Genomic DNA, 5,541 nt, shown 5'->3' on the forward strand with positions numbered 1-5,541 from the left:
ACTTGGACAAAAATAGAGTCACCGGGTGAGTCTCCCCCACTGGGCGAAACTTGGACTGGGCAGCAGGCACAGATAGGGGTGGCTTATCAGAGCAGGGCAGGGCAGCTAGAGTCTTCCCCAGGTAGCCTTCCACACTCCAGCGGTGGGCTCCTCCCACACGGCCAGCTGCACGGTGCAGGCCCCCAGTGAGAAACTTTCCGCACAGAGCCAGCTCCAAGCCCTGGAACCAGTACGGGGCTAGGGGTAGCTTTCTTCGGAAGCACATTATCAAGTTCCTCCAAGACTTCACGCTACTGAAGGCTGGGAAGTGATACACTGGTAATCTACCGGGACACTATAAGCCAATAGAGGAAATCTACAATATCTCAAGGTCCCACTGACAACTGACCAATATGAGAAAACAAGGGAAGAAAATGTCCCAAACAAACCTAGATACTACATCAATAAAACCCAATGACAGCACAGCAGAAGAAGTGTCAGAAAGGGAGTTCAGAATGTACGTAATTAAAACGATCAGGGAAGCTAATGAGGAGATGAAAGAGCAAATGCAGGCATTGAAGGAAGAGTTGAAAGAACAAATGCAGGCATTATATGATCGCACCAATCAACAGTAAAAAGACCAAATACGGGACGCAAGAGATCATTTTAATAAAGAGTTAGAGATACTGAAAAAAAAACCAACTGAAATACTTGAAATGAAGGAAACAATAAACGAAGTTAAAAATTCCATAGAAAGCATAACCAATAGGATAGAACACCTGGAAGACAGAACCTCAGACATTGAAGACAAATTATTTAATCTTGAAAGCAAAGTTGGCCAAACAGAGAAGATGGTAAGAAATCATGAACAGAATCTACAAGAATTATGGGATATCATGAAAAGGCCAAATTTAAGAATTATTGGGATTGAGGAAGGCTTAGAGAAACAAACCAAAGGAATGAACAATCTATTCAATGAAATAATAACAGAAAATTTCCCAAATCTGAAGAATGAAATGGAAAACCAAGTACAAGAGACTTATAGAACTCCAAACATACAAAATTACAACAGACCCACACCAAGGCACATTATTATGAAAATACCTAACATACAAAATAAAGACAGAATTTTAAAGGCCGCGAGAGAAAAGAATCAAATTACATTCAGAGGGAAACCAATAAGAATATCAGCAGATTTTTCAATCCAGACCCTAAAAGCCAGAAGGGCCTGGAACAACATATACCAAGCCCTGAAAGAAAACGGATGCCAACCAAGAATCTTATACCCAGCAAAACTTACCTTCAAATTTGACGATGAAATAAGATCCTTCCATGATAAACAAAAGCTAAAGGAATTTACAAAAAGAAAGCCAGCATTACAGAACATTCTCAGCAAAATATTCCATGAGGAAGAGATGAAAAACAATGATGCAAATCAGCAATGAAAGGAACTACCCTAAAGGAATAGCCAAATAAAGGAGAAACCAAATCATGTCAAAAACAAATATGAGTCAATTGACTGGGAATACAAATCATATCACAATAATAACCCTGAATGTTAATGGCCTGAATTCATCAATCAAAAGACATAGACTGGCAGATTGGATTAAAAAGAAAAATCCAACAATATGCTGCCTGCAAGAGACTCATCTCATAGAAAGAGACACCCATAGACTAAAGGTGAAAGGATGGGGAAAAACATACCATGCACACGGACACAGCAAAAAAGCTGGAGTATCCATCCTCATCTCAGATAATGTGGACTTCAAACCAAAATTAGTCAGAAGGGATAAAGAAGGACATTACATGCTGCTTAAGGGAAGCATAAATCAGCAAGACATAACAATCATAAATATCTATGCCCCGAACATTGGCTCATCCACGTACGTCAAACAAATCCTTCTCAATTCCAGAAATCAAATAGACCACAACACAATAATACTAGGCAATTTTAACACACCTCTCTCACCACTGGATAGATCGTCCAAACAAAAATTGAATAAAGAAACTATAGATCTCAACAACACAATCAGCAATTTAGAAGTAACAGACATATATAGAATATACCATCCAACAAAGAACGAATACACTTTCTTCTCAGCAGCACATGGATCCTTCTCTAAAATAGACCATATTTTATGCCACAAAGCTACTGTTAGCAAGTACAAGAAGATAGAGATACTACCTTGTACTCTATCAGATCATAATGGATTGAAATTAGAAATAAATGGCAGAAAAAAAAACAGAAACTTCTCCAATACCTGGAGACTAAATAATACATTATTATATGATGAATGGATAACAGAAGACATCAGGAGGGAAATAAAAAAATTCTTAGAAGTAAACGAGAACAAAGACACATCATATCAAAATCTCTGGGACACTATGAAAGCAGTACTTAGAGGAAGATTTATTTCATGGGGTGCATTCAAAAAAAGAAGTAGAAATCAACAAATAAACGACTTAACACTACAGCTCAAAGCGCTAGAAAAAGAAGAGCAGACCAATACCAAAAGTAGTAGAAGACAGGAAATAGTTAAAATCAGAGCCGAAATTAACGAAATCGAAACAAAAGAAACAATTGGAAAAATTAACAAAATAAAGAGTTGGTTCTTTGAAAAAATAAATAAAATTGATAAACCCTTAGCCACACTAACAAAGAGAAAAAGGGAGAAAACTCAAATTACTAAAATTCGGAATGAACAAGGAAACATCACAACAGACACGAGTGAAATACAAAACATAATTAGTAGCTATTTCGAAAATCTATACTCCAACAAAACAGAAAACCTTGAAGACATCAACAAATTTCTAGAGACATATGAATTACCTAAACTGAACGAGGAGGACATACCCAATTTAAATAAACCAATTTCAAGCAATGAAATAGAAGAGGTCATCAAAAGCCTACCAACAAAGAAAAGTCCAGGACCAGATGGGTTCTCAGCCGAGTTCTACAAAACCTTTAGAGAAGAGCTAATTCCAATACTCCTCAAACTATTCCATGAAATAGAAGAGGAGGGAACCCTCCCAAACTCGTTCCATGAAGCCAATATCATCCTGATACCTAAACCAGACAGAGACACATCGAGGAAACAAAATTTCAGACCAATATCCTTAATGAACATCGACGCAAAAATTCTCAACAAAATTTTAGCAAATCGCATACAAATATATATTAAAAAGAGAGTGCACCACGATCAAGTGCGTTTTATCCCAGGGATGCAAGGTTGGTTCAACATCAGGAAATCAATAAATGTCATTCACCATATCAACAGACTTAAAGTTAAGAATCACATGATTATTTCAATAGATGCAGAAAAAGCATTCAATAAAATACAGCATCCCTTCATGCTCAAAACACTAGAAAAAATTGGGGTAGTGGGAACATTCCTAAACATTATAAAGGCAATCTACGCTAAACCCATGGCTAATATTATTCTAAATGGTGAAAAACTGAAAGCGTTCCCCCTAAAAACTGGAACAAGGCAGGGATGCCCTCTTTCACCGCTTCTATTCAACATCGTCCTTGAGACTCTAGCCAGAGCAATCAGACAAACCAAAGAAATTAAAGGGATATGAATAGGAAAAGAAGAACTCAAACTATCCCTGTTCGCTGATGACATGATTATATATTTAGAGGAACCTGGAAATTCCACCAGAAAACTTTTAGAACTCATAAGTGAATTCAGTAAAGTAGCAGGTTACACGATCAATGCTCATAAATTCAATGCATTTTTATACATAAGTGATGAATCTTCAGATAGAGAAATTAGGAAAACTACCCCATTCACAATAGCATCGAAAAAAATAAAATATTTGGGAATCAATCTCACAAAAGAGGTGAAAGACCTCTACAATGAGAACTACAGAACACTAAAGAAAGAAATTCAAGAAAACCTTAGAAGATGGAAAGATCTCCCATGTTCCTGGATAGGCAGAATTAATATTGTCAAAATGGCCATACTACCAAAAGTGCTATACAGATTCAATGCAATTCCAATTAAAATCCCAATGATGTACCTTGCAGAAATAGAGCAAGCAATTATGAAATTCATCTGGAAGAATAAAAAACCTAGAATAGCTAAAGCAATCCTCAGTAGCAAGAGCGAAGCAGGGGGTATTGCAATACCAGATCTTCAACTCTACTACAAAGCAATAGTAACAAAAATGGCATGGTATTGGTACCAAAATAGACAGGTAGATCAATGGTACAGAATAGAGGACATGGACACAAACCCAAATAAATACAATTTTCTCATACTAGACAAAGGGTCCAAAAATATGCAATGGAGGAAAGATAGCCTCTTCAACAAATGGAGCTGGGAAAACTGGAAAACCATATGCAATAGAATGAAATTAAACCCCTATCTCTCACCCTACACAAAACTCAACTCAAAATGGATCAAGGACCTCGGAATCAGACCAGAGACCCTGCATCTTATAGAAGAAAAAGTAGGTCCAAATCTTCAACTTGTTGGCTTAGGATCAGACTTCCTTAACAGGACTCCCATAGCACAAGAAATAAAAGCAAGAATCAACAACTGGGATAGATTCAAACTAAAAAACTTTCTCTCAGCAAAGGAAACTATCAGAAATGTGAAGAGAGAGCCTACAGAGTGGGAGAATATTTTTATCAACCATACCTCAGATAGAGCGCTAATTTCCAGAATCTATAAAGAACTCAAAAAACTCTACACGAAGAATACAAATAATCCAATCAACAAATGGGCTAAGGAAATGAACAGACACTTCACAGAAGAAGATGTACAAGTAATCAACAGATATATGAAAAAATGTTAAACATCCCTAGAAATAAGGGAAATGCAAATCAAAACTACCCTAAGATTTCATCTCACCCCAATTAGAATGGCGTTTATCAAGAATACAAGCAACAATAGGTGTTGGCGAGGATGTGGTGAAAAAGGAACACTCATACATTGCTGGTGGGGTTGCAAATTAGTGAAGCCCCTCTGGAAAGCAGTGTGGAGATTCCTCAGAAAGCTTGGAATGGAAACACCATTTGACCCAGCTATCCCACTCCTTGGCCTATACCCAAAGGACTTAAAATCAGCATACTACAGAGATACAGCCACATCAATGTTCATTGCTGCTCAATTCACCATAGCCAGATTGTGGAACCAACCTAGATGCCCTTCAGTTGATGAATGGATAAAGAAACTGTGGCATATTTATACAATGAAATATTACTCCGCAATGAAGAATGATAAAATTATGGCATTTGTAGGCAAATGGACCAAATTGGAGAATATCATGCTAAGTGAGATAAGCCAATCTCAAAAAACTAAAGGACAAATGATCTCGCTGATAAGCGGATGAGGACATATAATGGGGGGTGGGAGGGGTTAGCATTAGGTTTAGGGTTAGGTTTAGGGTTAGGGATAAGGAGATCGGTAAGAATGAAGTAAAGAAGGACTATATAGAGGGAAAAGAGGGGTGGGAGGGGTGGGGGGGAAGGGAAAAAAATAAACATCATTACCCTATGTAAACGTTAAAAATAAATAAATAAACAAAAAAAATTAAGTTCTAAATTCAATTATT

The sequence above is a fragment of the Sciurus carolinensis genome, unplaced genomic scaffold (assembly GCF_902686445.1).
Source record: "Sciurus carolinensis unplaced genomic scaffold, mSciCar1.2, whole genome shotgun sequence".
NCBI lineage: Eukaryota > Metazoa > Chordata > Mammalia > Rodentia > Sciuridae > Sciurus > Sciurus carolinensis.